The sequence below is a fragment of the Lagopus leucura genome, unplaced genomic scaffold (assembly GCF_019238085.1).
Source record: "Lagopus leucura isolate 7727_CA_CO unplaced genomic scaffold, USGS_WTPT01 Super-Scaffold_100037, whole genome shotgun sequence".
Lineage (NCBI taxonomy): Eukaryota > Metazoa > Chordata > Aves > Galliformes > Phasianidae > Lagopus > Lagopus leucura.
In genome coordinates this window covers 680,281-700,185 of record NW_024962286.1, presented here as the reverse complement: position 1 = coordinate 700,185, position 19,905 = coordinate 680,281, and the positions used below count along the sequence as shown (strand labels likewise).

Genomic DNA, 19,905 nt, shown 5'->3' with positions numbered 1-19,905 from the left:
GAATACAGAGAAGGTCAAAGGAATGTGGCTCATGACTGTAATTTCAGGACCTGATACAGGCAGTAGAGTTTTAATGTGGCAGCTGAGAGATATACACTCTAAGCAAATGAACTGGCAGAAGACAAATGCATGTGCCACTGTATTCTCCTTGGTCACAAGGATTTTCCAGGATGCAAAGATCTGAAAATGAGCAGTAACTGTGAGATGTCCCAGTCTAGGGGTGAATTAGTCACAGTTTTAAATAGAAAGATAACATTTAAATGTACACTATCAAAATAACATGTTTATATTGCAGACAAGCAGATGAAAACATAAATTCCTACCATTCCTGAATAAGACTGTCTCTTTTTTTGGCATGTTAAATATTATCTCTTTGCAATATATAGCCACGTTCAGCTTTTTACATTAGAAAGTCTATTTTTGTCCATGTAAATAAAATGCAGCCATCTCTTGGGTAGGAAAGCAGCACAAGAGCCCTGGTTCCTGGTATAGAAGATCAGAGAAATAGTAAAGACCAATTTGTCTGGCTAAAAGTATAGAGGAAGACTTCAGATAGGCTGCAGGTGCCTTTGCATGACACTGAAACACAGTCATGACACGGGAAATTAAAGCTGATGCCCTAAAAGTAAAACTAGTGGAAGACAGGAATTGACTTCTGAACAAAACAAAGCATCTTGTGTCATCTTGCTCCTCTAGGATCTCCAGGGTTTATAGAAGATGAAATAATGCTAAGTTCACAGTAAATACCACTGAAATCATTGATTCCTCAGCTGATACACCTGTCACTGTGCAACGTTAGGACCAAAGCAAATGGCATCACATTTGAGAGTCTCATGCAGACAAAATAGACACATTTCCAATGCTGTGTCCTGCAGACTTCAGGTTTCTTTCAGCATATCATCAAGCCCAGTTTTGCTTAGCATGCAAGAACTGAAAACAGCCTGAGGTTGTCTGGTTGCAGGGCACGCCAGGGGCATATTTCTGAACTGGGAATGCCCTCATGTTGCCCCTGCCCTACATCTCCATCTGGCTGCTTTTGTGCAAGAAAAGGTTTAAAAAAAAAAAAAAAAAAAAAAAAAGATTTATGAAGCATCAGGAAAGAAAAAGAAAAAAAAAAAAAGGTAAAGAAAGAAAAATCCCATAGGATAAAAAAGATGAGAAATTCAAGGCAGTTTTAAAGCAGTTAGTGAAGGCAGGAGTCCAAGTTGACCTGAAGTCAGAACAGTGAGAAAGTAAATGGACTTTTAAGGACTTCAGCTGAGATTTTCAAAGTCTTTCCGACACCTTGGATGTTCATTTCCACTCATTTCGTTGGACACCCGCCAACAGAATCCTGTGGGCTGCTCTCATTCCGGAGGTCTGAATTCTGACAAAGAGCACCTAGACTACGTTTTATTTTTTACCCCTTTTATATGGATCTGTATAAAGAATCAGGGAAAATAGCAACCATTTCCTTCAACAACAAAGATTCTGAAGGGCCCACAGATACAGGTTACAGAAGAATTACTGCAGGTTAAAGAAGAGTTGCAAACAGACTCCAGAACAGCAGAATGGCTCCTGACATTCACAGCCATCCTGCTCTTTTGCTTTCCCCTGCTTTTTACTATAATGGATGCTTGAATAACAATCACATGGGTTGTTCCCTTTCCTGAAAGAAACAGCAATAGTAGAAACCAGCTTTTTCTTCTTTACAATCCTCATGATCTCCACATTAAGATGACTTGGGGCTTCAGTTCTGTGAGACTATTGACTGCCCAGCAGGTAAAGAAAGCAATAAGTGGAAGCCAGTTGATAGCAGCAGGTAGCTCCAATAAGTTTTGTAATCAATACAAAGTATAGCTGAGACAGCTCCAAACACTAAGGCAAGGAAGCCCAACTTAATGTGTTTATAACCTTTCTCATTTCTTTTTGCTCATTTTTAAATTCCCCACTCCTTTCAGTAGCATTCAAGAACTAATTTCTCCATGGACATAACAAGCTTGTGCTTCATTCACCATTATCGTATGAATGCCTTGTAAATTGATTTACCTGCATGCAAAGGGGAACTGCCCTGGATCTCCAGGACAGAGCTCAGCAGAAAGTAATTTAATTTGGTTGCTGTTTTTATTGGGTCTAAAGCGAGCATAAATGAGTGAAAAGGAAATGAAGAAGATCAGGCACTTCCGGCTTTCTGACAATGGCCAAAGACTGAATCAAGGAAGATGCAAGACCTTTCTAAGTGCTCCTATTGGATCCAGGTCCCGTTTTCTGCTCTCCTGAGGGTGCCAAAGACCCTTCAGACATTCTACCAGTGCTGTTGTTACATGGACACAAACTCAGAGTTCTGAGCTCTGTCACAGTGTTTGTGTTTGAGCTCCAAGGAACATGGGAAGAGGAGCCTCAAGGAGACGTGTGAAGGACAGGTAAGCAAAGGTATATCTAGATGTTATAAAGGCTTTGTAGCATTCTTGCCCAGACAAAACAGAATGCTGTAAGGATCAACAGGCATTTCTTCCCACAGCACAGCACAAAAATTATCATGCAATTACAGAAAGATGTGTTGTGTGCTCCATCTCCTACCTGAAATCCGCTGGGATATCTGCAGGTTCTTTTGCACATCGTTCTCCTCCTTTTCCAGTCAGTCAGTTGCAGAACCTTTCACCTCTACAGCAACTTCTCCTTCCCAGTGCAATTCCTCTGGAAGAAAAATCAGCATCAAATTAATTCTTTGGAGAAAGTGCAAACAGAATTTTTCTGCATCAGAGTATTTTCTTTTTTCTTTATTAACTGGGATGGGAAATGGAGGAGATGCTTTTTAGTTCTTTCAAAACTTTCCATAGGATTTTGTTAAATCTTTTCCAATGCTCTGATAAACAACAACAAAAAAAACCATTTCAACCTGAAAAACGTCAAATATAAAAAGCTAGTAATTATCTTGGATGGCCAGACAAAGAACAGTCATACTAGAGAATCAGGAAAAGTCCACATTTGTCAGTTACCAACAATTTCCAGGAAATTTTTCATTAAAGGCCATTTTGCAACAAGAAATAAATACAAGCTTTTCAAAAAAATGCTAGAAATACTGAGAAAAGGGTCTCGGGTGAATGAGAAAACCTTGATGGGAGGCCAATTTCATGGGAGATATGTAATGGTGCTTCACCAATTCAGCAGCCCCAGATATTCTTCCAAGGTAAAAAATGTCCTCCAGAACTATTTCATAAATGTTACCATCTTCAATATATATATTTTTAATGTATCAGATGGATTAGAGAAAAATAACAGCCAGCTTCAGGCAGTTCCAACTGAGGAATCCAAATCAAGGATGCTAGAAGTCAAGCATTCCATCACCTGTCCACACTGGGAATGTAAGAAGGCAATGTAAATAAAACAGAGTCCCTGCTGCTGCAGGACAGGCAAACAGCTGTGCTGAGATGACCACATCTGAAGCTCTTTCAGGATTCACCTCAGCCATTCTACTCTGAGAGCCATGGACTCCTTAGGCTTCATGATCAGAATCCATGCTTCACGATCAGCATCAGAACAGGACTCCTCCAGCAATCCCCAACCACAGCAGTGCCAGGAAGAGATGCTGCATCAGGAAGGCAATTTCCCTTTCTTTTTAACACATTTTAAATGAATGAATAATTCATCCCAAATGGCTTGAAGCCGAGTCGACTCTCCATGTTACCACCTGATTATATGTTCCATAAAAAGAGATGACAGCAATTTACCTCTCTGCTCTTGTAGGGTGGGCTCACGGGGGGATAAATATGCTGCCACCAAACCAGAGTGATGAATCGTTCCTCAGAGCAACCAGCAATGCTTTTAGTGATTTGGCATTTAGTGCTTCCCAGTGGGAGTGGTAAAGAGAGGGACACCAGCATCAACCATCAGGAAAGGAGGAAAAACTACTGGCAATGTTTTGTTCTCTTTGTTTGTCTCCATTGGATTAATTCACTGCAGAATACCCAGCAAAAGCATCTCGGCAGAGGAGCATTTCTCCTAAAAACAGTGCAGCCTGCAAAGCTCAGGTGCTCACACTGCTGCCTGGTGCTCAGGAAAGCAGCCATTAAATCCAATCCTGTTTCATTATTGATTAAACAGCAGAGTTAGGCTGGAGGACAGGAGCTGCATTACACATTCCCTAAAATGATGCTTCTTTTGCCTGGGCCACTCGTGTAACAAGCCGTGTATCACCCGCCAGCCTTTCAGTTAAAAAAATGAGAGCAAGAGAGATTTGCACTGGGCACTAAAGCACACTTAGAGGCAAGAGGGGAATTGAAGTGGTGCTATTCTTGCTAGAATCAGCCTGCTGCATTCCTTTATCCACACCAACGTAGGACAAACTGAGCTTCTCACAGGAGGGGACCATTAGCTTGGCTGGCACAGGGCTTTCTAAAGCCACCAAGCACAGATTTTGTTGAGGCAGCCTAAGAAAGGAGGGCTTCATTTCTTAACCAACTTAAGCTCCATACCACTGCGGTCTGTTATGGGACACTGTAACACCATGGAAAGTACAGCAACGACAACAGAGTAACAAAATCCTAGGCTACAGCAAACGAGGACTTGCACAGCAGCTATGGACACAGAAAAAAAGGACAGAATCTACTAACCTTCCAAAAGCCTCAAGGTACCCAGGGATCTCCAGCAAAATACCTCTCATACCACTGCCAACCCTTAAATGAGGTCTGGGAAGGGGTGGATCCCGGCTCCAGCCCTTCTGGTCATCCATTGCACACAGCTGAGCTCCCCTGGGCTGGCCCTGCCTTCCCACCAGGTGCTCAATCACAGCTTCAAGCCATGATTTAGCATTTCTGCTACAGACATCCCTTATGTTTATGGGCACACAAAGAGCTACACTAAGCCAAGGCAGCCAAGTTTGGAGACATCAAAGGTGGGGCTGGATGGGGCTCTGAGCACCTGATGGAGCTCCAGGAGCCTCTGTTCAGTGAATGGCAGTTGGACTACATGACCTTTAAGGGTCCTTTCCAAACCTAAAATCAATCTAAGCTCAATCTCCTTTCCCACAAACGCATCCTGGCTATGAGTTTTTTCCCAGTGCTCTGATCCCTCCCACTCAAAACCACACATGGTTCACACTATGCAAGAAGCCCTTTGCAGCCAGAAGCACCCATTGGCACAGAAGCCCATGAGACATTTCCTCGTGCACACACTGTGCCTGCACATCCACACCTCCACTGCCTTCACCTGCACACTTTGTTCTGCTGCCTCTGTCCTCCCCTCTGCTCCCAGACTGCAAGGGGCTGATCCAGCATGTAAATGTGCTACAAAGACACATCCTCTCTGCCTCCCTGCTGGCTATGGGGAACATAAAATAGCAGCAATCTCCACTGTGTTTTATTATTTATGAAGCTTTGGTTATTTCGTGTATAAATAATCCATGACTGCAAAGTGTTGCTGGCGCTGTAATTGAATATTCATGAGGTATTTTTGTTGAGAATTTTTACCATCATTTCAAACCCGGGCACAAAAATAAAAATCATCGTGATAAAAATTTCATCTGTCACTTTGCAGTTTTAATCTCCGAGAAACAAAACCTCTCTCTCTTCCACCCCGAGGATTTTCTGAGGTGGAGGGAACAAAACAGTGGGGTTAATCTGGAAGGCAGGTTCAAGCTGCATTGTAAAGAAGCAGATGCATCCTGCATACAGCTCTGCCTGCTGTCTCTTAGCATTGTCAGGATGCTTCATCTGTGGATGCTTTGCTGTCTGCAAGGAGCAAATGCAGATTTCCCCTTCTCCTTCCTAGAAACATCTCTCTTTTCAGGTTTAATCCCAGTCAGAACCTTGACTGAGGAGCACCCATGTGGGATCACCCAGCAAACAGCATAATGGAAGCATGCTGCTGCCACCCTGTGGAAAATGGAGGCCCCCAACTGCGGGGTGGTGTCACTCCAGAGATTCACAAAGCTACAGCTGGTATGGTGGTTACAGAGGGTGGTGAGGCAGTCATCGTCCTGATGAGACAAATAGTGAACAAACTGGGAAATTTCCTTGAAGCAATTGTGGGATTTGCAAGGAAGGTATCTGCATGCTTTGCAGGTATGATTGATGTGTTTATGGTGTGCCCATGGTGGACAGGGGTCATGTGCACTGAGAGGATGGAAGAGAAACATAGAATCACTAAGGCTGGAAGAGACCTCCAAAATCACCAACTCATCCTCACCGTGCCCACTGACCACATCCCTCAGGGCCACATCTTCATGGTTCTTGAACACCTCCAGGGATGGTGACCCACCACCTCCCTGGGCTGCCTGTTCTAATGCATCACCACTCTCTCAGAGAAGAAATCTCTCCAAATATCCAACCTGATCCTCCCCTGATCCAGCCTGAGGCCATCACCTCTTGTCCTATCGCTGTTACGTGGGAGAACAGGTTCACCCCCACCTCGCCACAACCTCCTTTCTGGAAGTTGTCAGGACTGATGAAGTCTCCCTTGAACCTCCCCTTCTTCAGACTGACCCACCCCAGCTCCAGCTCCCTCAGCTGCTCTCCATAGGACTGTGTTCCAGACTCCTCACAGCTTTCTTGCCCTTCCCTGAACACACCCCAGGGCTTCAATGTCTTTCTTGTAGTGAGGGGCTGGGTACAGCACAGCACAGGTTCTCAAGGACAATTTTGGCAAATTGTTGGACACTTGCAAAGAACAAGCATCTCTTGCATTCCAGAATAGTACAACATGAAGCTTGACCTGCTTGCCTTGCTGAGATTTCCCTTTTCTTCTCCTGTATAACCAAGATGTTGTAATCACAATATAATTGTGTATAATCAATAGATATCAAGATGTTATAATCGCAATATAATCAAGAGAGTAAGGCAAAGCAAACAAGGATCACAAAAAGAGAATAAGTAGAAGAGCTTACCCTTGGGTTGAGCTCACCAGAAGATACCAAAAGAGGAGATCTCCAGAAAAGATCCTTCCCCTCTGGTAGCCAGCTCTTAAATAGGTCCAGGAGCAGCACAGGTGAATTGGCAGCACAGGTGAATTGCCTTCACCTGTGCTCCTCTGGCTGACTCATGGCTCACCTCAGGTGATTAATCAGAGGTTCAGGCCGTGACTCAGCAGTTCCCATACATCTCCCAAGGCTCTGTATTCACTGTGCCCTTCAGCTCCACAATTTCTACCCCAAAAATGGCTAGAGGGGACTAACAAAAAATACAGCCCTATCAAAACTCTTCCCCCCCTTCATCTTCTGGCCTTCCTGGTGAGGAAGCTCTGCAGTCACCTCCATGGTACAAGACCAATGCCCAATTCTCATTTCTCCCCTACACGTTCTTCAGGTCATAGCTCCTTCCTTTTCCAATTCTGTGAAGCACTGTGTATGCAGGGAAAGGAAACAGCAATGGGAGAAACAGAATGTTCCCAGCCTCCTCAACCCCAAAGCGGAGCATATGAGGACCTGGCAGTCAGATCTGAAATCTGAGATTCTGCCACCATCCACACGCATGTGGTATTGCAAGGCTGAGTTCCATCAGCACATCACAGATGGGAACAGAACTCTCAGAGCACTTTACCTTCCAGAGTGATTTATGGGCTCTGTCACTCCAGCAGACTGAACCATGGAGACAGCTGGAGCGTGCAGCAGCACAGAGCAGCAATCCATCACCACCATGTGGGACTCATCCAGGAATCCATCAAGGGCTTCATCATGGTGACATCTCTGCAGAGGCAGAAAGAGAAACAAAGGAAAAAGGAGACAGAGAGAGTGAGCCAAGAATGGAAAATCCACACTGGATTTCTCAAAACTTGAGAGTCAATGAAGTAAAACAAGATTACAGACACCAAAACATGTGTTTGGTGTTCTTAGTGACTCAGGTGGACCTGCTTTAAAGCCACAAATTACAATGCCTCACACAGCTGTGTTGAATGCTCTGGTACTCTGAGACCAGCAAGGATATATGCATGTATGAAATCACAATAATGTAACACATACCTATATAAGGCCCTGTACACAGCTTGGCACATGAAAGGACAGGGGAGCATACAGAATGCAGAGTCCATAAGCACGGTAAGAATGCAGAAAGTAAACTCAACGATGCACAGAGATGCACACTCCCCAGTGCAGTGACATGATCAGTACAAGAGTGTGCATTGTCTTACTTTGATGTACAATAAGAGATATGTCAAGTTATCCAGAAAGGAGCTTCTCTCCATCTCCAAAATCCATAAGAAAACAAGGAAACATGATTTCTCCTAAATCTGTTAGACACTAGAGAGAGAGGTAAAGAAAATATCTGCTCTTGGAGAAAACCAAAGCAATTTACCTTTGAATAGGAAGCAGCAGAACAAAGCACATTATTCCTTTTCACTCCAGAGACGAACACTGATGTTGTTTTGAGTCATGCTGATATAGGTTAAGTAAGTGCTCCCAAAGCTGACAAAAGATAGAAGATGTGTTAGGACCTCTCAGAACACTAAATCAGCTGAAAAACTGACAAAAAAGAAAAATAAAATAAAATGAACAAAAGGATTCAGGAGTTGGGATTAAAGGTAACAAACGTGTTTAGGCATCAGGAGGTGGATAAGGCTCAGGGAGGAGCAGGTGCAAGAGAGATGGGGGTGTGAGTCAGGGAGAGCCTTGGGAGAAAACAGGAAGGCATCAAGTAAGGGAGTGGGAAAGACTTCACAGGAGGCTGAGGTTAGGAAAGCTTGGACTGGGGAAGAGCAAGTACCTGGGATGATGAAGGAGGCATTTCAGATGTTCTGACACAGTTTTTTCCCAATGCTTGTCTCCTCAAGGGTCCTTTACGTGCTTCTAGAAGACCCTCTCTCCCATTTAGACATCCATGGGACAGCATGTATCCAAATGCCCTGAGGAGATAGGAAAGTGTGGAGATAATATGATTTGCAGTGCCACAAGAGCTGCTTTTGCAGCACAAGGTAGGCTGGCTTGTATCTAGCTTACCTCCAGCAGATTCTCTGCTGCTGTCTGACTCACATGGACTATGTGGAGCCATTTGAGTTTATGATCCTTTTATCTTTCTGACCACGGGATCATAAGCTGCTTCCCCCAAGAAGAATAATGAAGCTTCATACATTACACATCCCCCAAAGGACTTAATTCTCCTTAATCTAAGGGGAGGATTTGTCTTCAGTCTCCAGCCCTTTTATTATCCATTTGTTGCTCCATCTGTAGCACAGATCACAAAGGAATCTTTTATTTTTTGAGTCAACTTTTTCTTGGGCCTTATTTGGGCCTTACATAACATCCCGGCCTGCTCACAGCTCATAGAAATACAGTAAGACAGAGACACTGGAGCCTGGATGGCCTTATCCTTGCTCATAGCAGTGCATGGTAAGGACAGGGAGATGTCTGACTCCTAACCAGAAAAAAGAAATTGTGAGTCATGAGAAACACAGCATTGACACTTATGCTTCACTCAGACCCACGCTTGCCCTGAATAGTGACATTCTGACAAATTAAAATGGTTCTGATTTTGTGAGTTATGGCTTTCAAAGCCAGGCTGGATGTGGCTCTGGGCAGCCCTGACCTGGTGGTTGGCGAACCTGGGGGTTGAAATCAAATGATCATTGTGGTCCTGTTCAACTCAGGCCATTCTATGATTCTATGATTCTATTAACACTCTGGTGAACCAAGACTCATCTCTACTATGCAGGGTGCAAAGACATTCAAAAGAGTTTGGTTTTGTACCAGAGAGCACATCTAACATTCTCAGCTTGTTTTTGAAGATATGAAACACATGCAGCCTACTGATGGTGGGTTGTGGATATTGAGTTCTGTTCCCACATCTTTCGCTGATCCACAGCCTGGCTTTTAACATATTTCATGGACTCATTGAATGCTTTGAGTTGGAAGGGACCCTAAACGCTGTCAGGTCCAACCCCTGCACTGAGCAGTGACACCCACAGCTCTATCAGTGCTCAGAGCCCCTCCAGCCTGACCTTGGGTGTCTGCAGAGATGGGGCTAAGTGCCATAACAGTACAACTTCACACATACTGATGGTTCCAAAGGTTAAACAAGACAGTGCTTTCTCTGCCTCCATAACATCTGTGCACTAACCAGAGAGGATACCTGTCCAGGCAGCACGCACTCCTTCATACAGTCACCCTGACTCCTATACCAGCTGTGTGCATATACTTGTATATGAGAATACTGTCGTCCTCTGACGTGCTGGTGCTTTATTTTCTCCCTTTGCTGTTCTCACTGGGCTTGAAACTGGCACTGAACTGAAAGTAATTTCCTTTCATTTTAAATAAATAATAATTTAACAATGCATGTTGCTGAATTTCATTCTTGCATCAAAGGGGAGATGATTGCACTTCCCAGTCCGGAAAGACAGAGAAGGGAGGAAGATATGGCTTTATAATTAAATTTGCTTTTCCTCCTTCCTTTGTGCATCTCATTAAAAAAAAGTAAAAAAAAAAAAAAACAGAGAAAGAAAAGCACACAGAGAACACTGTTTCTCAGCCCCAGGAGAAAGGAAAAACTCTCTTGTTTGTCTTTTGCTGCTACTTCCATGCAACCTCATGGATAACACAGGCGAGGGGATCCTTTCAGGTCTGCAAACAAAACAAAGGACACTGCAATGTGCTTGGACACTGGCTGGCTGTGCTGATATGCAGCTGCTGTCCCAGCCTGCTCAGGTCTAGGGATTACTAACCTTCAGACAGACTCACTGCATCAGAGAACAGCACGAAACACTCTTTCAATCAATGCAAACAAGTACACTGCAACTTTCTCCATAATGACCCTACACTCAGAGTCATCTTCCTCAGTGGAAAAATAAATGATTCAGTATTAAGGAGGCTTTGCCAAGTGGAGTTTATGAGAACAGCAAAAATGCATTCCTTAATAAAAGGGAAGCTATTGAAGCTTATGTACTTAAATATCGCCCAGGTCTCCTTCAGAACAACCTCTGATCTCTGCTTGGTTGATCTCTTTGTCACTGCCTGAGCGCTGCACTGGGGCTTACATTCTCAGCACAGCATCCACACTTGCTTTAATCCCATGGATGGATAGCCCTTGAACTTGGAAGCAGCTCACATTCAGCAGGGACTCTGGTCCAGTAACTTGCTGTAAATCTCTCTGCCTCTGCCCCTTCCCCCTTTGTATACAGCAGGTTCTTCTCTGCACATTTACCATTTAGTATGGCAGAACAGGAGGAAATTACCTTCAGCTTTCCTTGCCATCTGCATCCCAATTGCTCCAGTGGGATTTAGGCTGCATTCCACATGGTTCCATTTGCAGCAGATCTGGGGCAGAGGGAGAACAAGCTGACTGTGGCACGTCTCAGTGGATAAGACCATAGAGCAGTTGGCTTCTGGAGCTGTTCTGTTGTGACTCCTCTAGCTGTGGCTGGGTAGGGCTGCTGAGCATTCCCTTTCATATCACCCCACCTGCCAATCTGCAGCACCAAATATTAGCAACAGACAGCCCCCCTGCAGACAAAATTTAAACCCAGGGAAATAATAAAAAACACAGAAGTGACATTACTGTGCATTATAAAATAATGAAACTGCTTTTTTCAATTTGTTTCTGCCCCAGATAGTGGCAGTGATCAGCACTTTACTAAAGATGCCTCTTCCACATCCTGGCATATGTTATTACTGTTATTAATAGCAAGCCATAGCCGGGGGCAGCACTCTGTGCAGGTACATTTATTTCCTTCACAGCCCTGTCACCCCTTGCTAGTGCTCCAGCTCCCTGCAGCACACCCTGCTACGAGGTAAGGGAGGCACATGGAACATCAGGCACTGCTCTGCCATGCTCCAGCCTCATTCTGTCACTCAGGATGTGCCTGTTGTTGGCTTTATATCACCATAATTGCATTACTCGTGCCTTATACCACTGCAATTTCCTCTTCCTTACTCCTAAATCAAAACTGCCCTTAGAAAGGATAAATACTTGGACACTACCTCCTCTCCTCTGAGTCAGTTCAGAACCTGCTGCTCAGCAATCAGGCAAACTTTCTCCCAGTTTCCTTTCCTGTTTCCAAGTGCTAACTTCTGCCCTCTGAGCAGGACTTGACACCTCTTCTATGAAGAAAGGTTGCTGCAGCTGGGCTTGTTCAGCTTGGAGAAGAGCAAGCTCCAGGAACACCTCATTGTGACCTTTCAGTACTTGGAAGCTTATAAACAAGAGGGGGATTGACTTTTACGTGGTCTGGTAATGATAGGACAAGGGTGAATGGCTTTAAACTAAAAGAGGAGAAATTTAGGTTAGATCTTAGGAAGGTCTTCTTTACTCAGAAGGCAGTGAGGTCTTGGATCTGCTGCCCAGAGAGGTGTGGGTGCCCTATCACCGGCAGTGCTCAAGGCCATCAATGGGGCTCTGGGCAGTCTGAACTGGTGGATTTGCTCCCTTAGGCCTGAAGAGGCTCTGGACAGTCACTAATACACTAACTCCATCAGCAATGCAATCCAGAATTTCTGAGCACTGAAGAAATCAATACAATTGGGCAGCTTAGCTCCTCTGCCCATGGGCCACGTTCATCACCAGCATGTGTAGGGAACAGTGTAGAGCCATTTAATAACACAGCTCATTAGGCTTCTGACAACAGGGGATGATGGAACTAAGGCCTCAAACACTGAGCCTCTTGAGTTTATTTGTACGCGTAGTTTCAGGCTGGGGATGTTACACTACCCAGCACGTAAGGAACACATGTTTGGCACAAGATTCAGAGAAAAATTCCCCAGGGAGATCATGTAGAAATCCCCCAGAGGGAGCAGAATGGAACGCTCAGAAAAATGCTTGGAAAACAGATTAAATGAAGCGAGTCGAGATCACCTGGAGGTGACAGTTTCCTTGGCTTCCTAACAGCAAGGAAGCAGAGCTCTGTTCCATTAGGATAACTCCAGAACCACCACTTCTGGCTGGTATACACTAGGTCAAACCTTCTCTCTTCTTGCCCCAAAATCTAAGCTACTCTGTTCCCTCAAATAATAACATTCATTGAGAAGCAGCTGTAATTCCTACCACAAGCCCGGCTACCTAAGCTATTGTATGCTTTTTGGAAAGACACAGCCCTGATTCAAAGACTTCTAGTAACAGAACCTCCACTAATAATCCTAGGTAAGCTTCTCCAGTACTTACTTACTGTATTGTTTAAATTGTATTTCCAGTCAAAGTCTAGATATCCTTTCAGCTATTCAGCTTCCAGGCACCGGATCTCACTGGCCACTGACTACTAGATTAATGAGCATTCCATTATCAGAAATCTTTACCTTGTACTTGAAGGCAGTGATCAAGCCACCTCTTTAGCTTCCTTGGTATAAACCAGATGCAACTTCTTGGCACTGTCACATTTCACAGAGTTGTATAAGGACAAAAATGTACAAGCTGTGATTCTGCAATGACAGAAAACAGCATTGTCAGAAGTGGAGTCATTATTCAGAGCTGTTCACTGAGTTTATCTGCACTGGACATAAAATTCTGATAAAAAGTCACTGGCTGGAGCTATTCCATTGCAATTGGTCAACTAAGTCAGATAGGTCAGTTCCAACTGAAGGGCACAGAGGTGTGCACATGTTGGTACTGACTCCTCTAAGTGTTGAGCATGCAAGTTCAGATTACTTTCAGAAACTCTGTATCAGCAAAATGCACCTGCTTCAGTATTTGGAGAAAGAAATATCAGGAGCTTTTCCCCTGTTTTTCCTTGACTTTCTCGTGCTTCTGACGAAAGGGGAATTACAATTTTGGCAGAAGATGCACACAGACACAGTGCCCGTATCAGGCTCTGTATTTTCAAAAAAGCTTAGCACCTGGATTATGGAATCATACAGGTTGGAAGGGACCTCAGGAGACCACTGAGTCCAACCTCCTTGGTAAGGCAGGTTCCCCAGAGCAGGTTGCACAGGAAAGAATCCAGGTGTACTTCAATATCTCCACATGAGACCCCGCTACCTCTCTGGGCAGCCTGTCTCAGGGCTCTGTAACTCTGACAGCAAAGAAGTTCTTTTGTATATTTGTACAGAACTTTTCTACTGCAGTTTGTGCCCACTGACCTTTATCCTGTCGCTGCACACATTGAAAAGAGCCTGGCCCCATCCATCCGACTCCTGCATTTTAGATATTCATACACATTGCTCAGATCCCCTCTCAGCCTTCTTCTCCCCACATTGAACAGCCCCAGGGCTCTCAGTTTTTCCTCATACAGGAGATGCTCCAGGCCCCAGTCTCTCTGTAGCCCTGCTGGGCTCTCCCCAGCAGTTCCTTGGGCAGCCCAGCACTGGGCCCAGTGCTCTGGATGTGGCCTCCTCAGTGCAGAGCAGAGGGATGGAGAACCTCCCTTGTTCTGCAGGCCACTGTGCGATGCACATGGGGGTCCCACTGGCCTCTTGGCCACCAGGGCACACTACTGGCGTGTGGTCACCCTGTTGGCCACCAGGACATCCAGGTCCTTCTCCACTTGGGCTCCAATGTTTTACATTCATGCTCCGAAAGCATCATGAGCTCTTCTTTGATCCATATTCTTCCTTCCAGCATCATTTGTGCCCTGGTGAAAGACCATTGGGAGACAGACAACACCTCATGCTTCAGAAGAGCTGAGGCAGCCCCCAGCCATGTCCTTGATGTTGTTACCCACCACTGCAGTGAGGCAGGATAACAGCAGCAGCAGCAGATCCTGGTGACAGGGGATTCCCCTGCCCTGCTGAGGCGATTCCTTACTTCGGTACAGAATGCAATGGATGAATCGCCCGGCTGCTCTTTTGAAAAACAGGCATTATGAGTGAGTTAGGTGAAATCACGCAGTTTAAACATAGTGATGACTTACAAAATGCAGCTTTCTATTCCATTCTCATTCCAGCTCTACAGCTGCTGCCAAAGCTTTTATTATTTACGCTTTCCCCTTGACTTTCTTCAGAAGTGTGGCTGCTTATTTCTCTTCTCCTTCCACCTCATGAGAGCTCCTAAAGCAGCATGACGGGCAAAAGATCTGAACTACATTAAAAAACATAGCAATGCAACTGAACCAGAAGAATGTCACCCCTCAGGCAGCCGCGTTGCTGCTGCAGCTGATCTAGATGTGTGAACCCATCTGCAGCAATCCCACAGGGCAGAGCTGCTGGGCCATGGCACCAGCCTGAAGGCACCTCTGTGCTTGCTGTCATGATTTGGCCTGGCCTTGCTGTGCCCTGGGGAAGGGCTGGGATTGCCCTGTCCCACTCTGAATCAGTGCAACATGTCTTAATTGCTCTGCAGTGTAGAGGAAGCCTGCAGAGCTGATAGAGGCTGTCACAGAACAAGCAGAGATGAACAAGGTTTTGAGGGTGGGAGGGAGGGAGCAGAGAGAACTGTGTTTATGGGGGGAAGGCCACTCTGAGCAGGCACAGGGTGGGCTGTTGACTGGACTTGCTTCTCCAGGCAGTGAGGAGATCTAGGACCTCCAAAAAGCGCACTGCCACAAAGGTGAGGGCCCAGCCCTGGATCAGACCTGAGGCAGTGGGCAGGCATGACCCATGCAGCCTACAGGCACGTGTATCCCTACTTAGAGCTCAGGAAGATCACAGCACATCCAGGCCAACACAGCCCGATGGTGTCCTCCTCTGCGGGCACCTGAACTGCTAAATGCCATGCCAGTGTTTCCCACGAGGTTTCTGCTGTTCTCAGGTCTACTGCAGCTTGTCTCCTTCATCCTGGTCCTGCTGTAGAGGGACATTCTGCACTGCGTCCTGCTTCCAGAGCTGGCATCTGCCTATGGCATTTTTCCACCCAAACCTCTTTTTTTCTGATCCCAGTACGGACTGTGGCCCTTCGTCACAGCACCTCTGGGCCTGCACAGGAAGGATGCATGCCCACCCTGTTAGTGAAAACATGAGTAAAATGCATCCCAGCTCTGAGGTTGTGCATGTCAAGAGTGGGACCCCATCAACAAATGTTTGCTGAATCACCTGAGAGAGGTAGTGGAATTTTGGAGCTTCTGAAAGAAAAGGGAAGCAGACTGATTTTTAACATGGGAAGATAACAATAGGACAAGGGGGAATGGTTTTAAAGTAAAAGAGGGAGAAATTTAGGTCAGATGAGGCACATCCAACCCACAGCCTGGCACAGCCTGCACTGCAGCTGCTCCCTGCCCTGTGCCATCATGGTAGGAGCTCCTCCCCACCAAGTGTCAGAGCTAGATATTGGTGGCATGGCAGGAAAGCCAAAGGCTTGGACACTCATGGGCTAGATACTGGGTGGAAATTCTTTACTCAGAGTGCACTGCTGCCCAGAGAGCTATGCCCCATCCCAGGCTGGACGATATATGATAAATATTAAGGTATACTTAATACATATTACACTTTTTCTCACTTCTCAAGATAAAACCTAGAAGCACTAATTGACTCTTCACTTGGAACTAGTGAGATCAGCATGTCAAAGACCATGGAAAAAGAAGCACACGTTTTAGTTGTAGAAGCACACTTGTCCAGGACAAATCTGTAGAAGTTTTGTAAGATCTGTATGTCCACACTCTGCACGCTAGAAGAACCATTAGATCTGGAGCAGAATATAAAGTGCCTTTCAGCTGCAGATCTGCCAAGGACACAGGACAATGGTAGGCAGGAGTTTGAAAGCCCTCAGCTGCAAAATGGGAAGGGGGGCTGGTTTTAGGCATTAATTTAATCTGTATCTGTGACAGAACTGGGTCAGACTCCTGGGAAGATGTACACACAGCACTGGCCAGGGAGGAGGGCTAGCCCTTGTCTTACCTGCTTACCAGTATTCACACTTCCAGCAGTAAGAGGGCTTTGCTCATGATCCATAATGTACCAAGTCCCTCCAGGTGACACCCATCAGGTTTACGGGTGTTTTTTGCATTGTCTCTGGATTGTATTTGTTCCACAAGGAGCAAAGAGATTTTGGCATTTTAGTCTGGGGAAAGGTTTTGACAGATAAAAGAAAGGTAGTTGTGCATGGAACTCTTTTGGGAAGCTAAGGACTGGGATGGAGGCATGTTTCAGGCTGAATACGCACATATTAGGGCCTGTGGACTGCTAGCAGGGTACTGTGGTGCCAATGAGATAGTTTGTAGAGCAGGAAAGCCCAGCTGGCACCTCCATCCCCAAGGGGATAGCAGGATGGCCCGTGGGACGTACAGTGCTTGAATCATGTGCATCCTTCTCAGATCACTGATGTTTCCCAAAGGAGAGAAGAGGTGGGGGAACACTTTGATCCACACCTCTGCACTGTACGAAGTATGCAGAGTTCCAGCACACTGCAGAAAGGGAAAGGACCAACGTGCCTGGCCTCAACCTGGTTCCACCTCCTTCTCCAAAACCACAGCTCATATAACTGGCTGGCAAGTCTCTCCCTTCTTCCTCTCCTCCTTCTAGCTACCTGCTTGCCAGGAATGGCATAATGGGGTCAGAGAATAAATCAGGTGCTATATCAGAGTATTCTATCCCTGACTGTGTAAAGAGCAGCTTTTGTGACTTCCTGATGTGATTTACCATACAATGACAACCTTTAATGTCCGCCAGTGTTATAATCTACTTTATCTTAATACAATCTTCCCCTGCTGAACTCTCCAGAGTCTTAACAGCTATTTTCAATGGAATTTTTTTTATTATTATGACTTGATACTGTGATTACTGTCGCACTCCCGCTCTTTGTGGAAGGGGAAATTAATAAGTTTTTTCTTAAGCACTTTGAACCAGAGCTGAATACCAATCAGCTCCCAAGCTGGGTCCCTGCACCTGCTGGATTCAATTATGAACCTTTGCTCTGACTTTCCAAGACACAGCCATTTCCAGATCAATGGCATGTCAGCACATCAGGCCCTGTTCCACTTTGCATAGGTCCTCATTGTGGGCAGGACAGGTGACAGGCACTGAGTGGGGGACACGTGGCTTTTCCTCCACTGTCCTATGGCTGTCCCATTCATAAAGATTTCCACTCACATGCTCCCTTATCAGGGCATTTGGATTCATCATGCTTTAGAGAGGAAGGTTAAAGCAGTGCCACTTACAAAGTTTATCCTGCTCCTCTGCCATCCTTGCTCTGTCCCCTCACCTCCCTTCAGAGCTCACTACACCTCCCTTTCTCTCCAGGAACTCACTGCACTGGGCTATACCACACCTCACTTCTCCAAAAGTGACTACACTGCATGCTACCCCCACTGCCTACCCGCACTTGATAAGGGTCAGGCTGCACAATCCTTCCACATTACAGAGCCCTGCCAGTTAAATTCTAACACAGAAGAGCTTCTGTCTCTGTGAACACATAAGCTTCTTCCGTTCAGGATAGAAACCATCTAGCTTAATGTCTGGTCCTGTCTTTTTCTTTCTGCTCCCATTAGAAGAGGAATCAGAACATCCTGTCATTGTTCAGCTTCTATTTTTTTCTTCTTTACCTGGTCTCCACAGGCTAGCAATGACCAACCTAGAATGCAGCATTTGTATAAACAAGCAGTGAAATAAGGCTTACCCACAAAATGCTGCTTCTTCCGTGACAATGTTTGGAGAGAACATTTGGATTGACTCCGAAGTACTTCATGGCTGATGACGGCTGGCTGTCACAATTTGGCAACACAGTGCAATAACTGAAAGGCAGAGACAGTGACATTGTGAGAATGACATGCTTTGCCATTGTTTCCATACCTTGGGTTAGGCTGTTCCCATTTTGCACTTTACCATGTTGCTAGCTATAGTGCAAAATGATCTCCTTCTCCGAGGTAGCATTTCATGCCTTACTCGGACAAGTATAATTGAGCACACAAGGGTGAGGATATGAAGGAGAATACACCTGAGCTGTCATATTTTTCTTTTTTTCTTCTAAACATAGTCCTGAAAGGCAGGAGCTGGGTCAATAAACACAACCCCCTGTCCTAGGCTCTTGGGGACAGTGCTGCAGCATTCATCTGTCTCTTTCCAGTTCTTTCAAGACTATCAAGTGCCACCATCCCCCAAGCAGCTAAGGCAGCAGGCAGGTACAGGCTGAGCAAGCAGCCTGAGCCCAGGCTGCAGATCTAGTGCCAGTATTGACCAGGAAAACTGAAAAAAAGAGAAAGAAAAAAAAAAAAAAAGGAAACAAACTGTCTGTAATTAGTCAACCTGATGGATGTCAGCAGGTTTGTTTGCTTCCTGCAAAGATGCCAATAGTCTAATGGAGCAAACATTGCCATTATGTAATAAAACCATACAGGTAATTAAAAAACTCCTGGCAGGACTACAAACAAGAACATTATCTATTAACTGTTTCAGTGGAGCCAGAGGGAACGGATACTGAAAATTCCTCTTCATTTGGAGGGAAGCAGGTTCAATGGAGACTTGACTGGGACACTTGACTAAGATCTGGGTCAGTAAGGAATCCCACACACTTCAACATCAGCCTCTCTTCTGCTATAAAATACCCCCTTGGCTACTGCAACATTCCTAAAGATGCCAAATAAAATAAAGAGGAACGATGGCATGTCCTGTTTTGAAAATGAGAAAGGGAAATACAGGAGCTGTGCTCTGTCTCATGGGTCACTCCCTGAGTGCACAGATATCTGCTCTCCCACTGTCTACTCCAACACTCTGCCCCATTCCTTTACAAGGAGTGAAGGCTACAGCTGGGCTCTGGGATGCATAAACTCTAAGAAAGAAAGCAGAGGATATAATCTGTGGCAGACTTTGCTGGCTATGTCTGATTTCTCTGACTTGGATTTTTGAGAGAAAGACAGAGGCAGGATAGGATAAACTGTCTAAAACTGTGGATTTAGCACAAGGGTCGGTGAGGATCTCGCACCTTGCCTCCTCCACTGCATGCACTAGTAGTAAACAGCTCACTGAAAAGCAATGATAGAAAATAGAGGAAAAAATGGGAAAGTGAGTAAGCACTAAGATTTCAACAGAGTTCCTCGTTGCAATGATCTGTGGGTGGTTTCAAGCTCCCTTTTTATGGCTAGGGCAAGCAGCTGAAGAGGCAGCTGGAGAATTAAACAAGCACACTGGCAAACTGACAGCTCATTAGGTATGTA

At 45.3% G+C, this 19,905-nt stretch overlaps 1 long non-coding RNA gene across 2 annotated transcripts in view; it reads right to left on the bottom strand.

Annotated features, from left to right (window-relative positions):
* Window positions 1-2,548: 2,548 nt before the first annotated feature.
* The window catches only part of LOC122186483, a 28,982-nt gene continuing 11,625 nt past the window's right edge, over window positions 2,549-19,905 (bottom strand). Inside the window, exons 2-8 of one of the 2 annotated variants that reach the window (XR_006181136.1) lie at window positions 18,372-18,486; window positions 13,187-13,309; window positions 11,134-11,367; window positions 8,673-8,811; window positions 8,265-8,374; window positions 7,515-7,660; window positions 2,549-2,676 (exon numbers count right to left, since the gene is read on the bottom strand). This is a non-coding gene — a long non-coding RNA (uncharacterized LOC122186483). The remainder of the gene's footprint in view (window positions 2,677-7,514; window positions 7,661-8,264; window positions 8,375-8,672; window positions 8,812-11,133; window positions 11,368-13,186; window positions 13,310-18,371; window positions 18,487-19,905) is intronic. The other variant, XR_006181137.1, reaches the window with a different exon arrangement.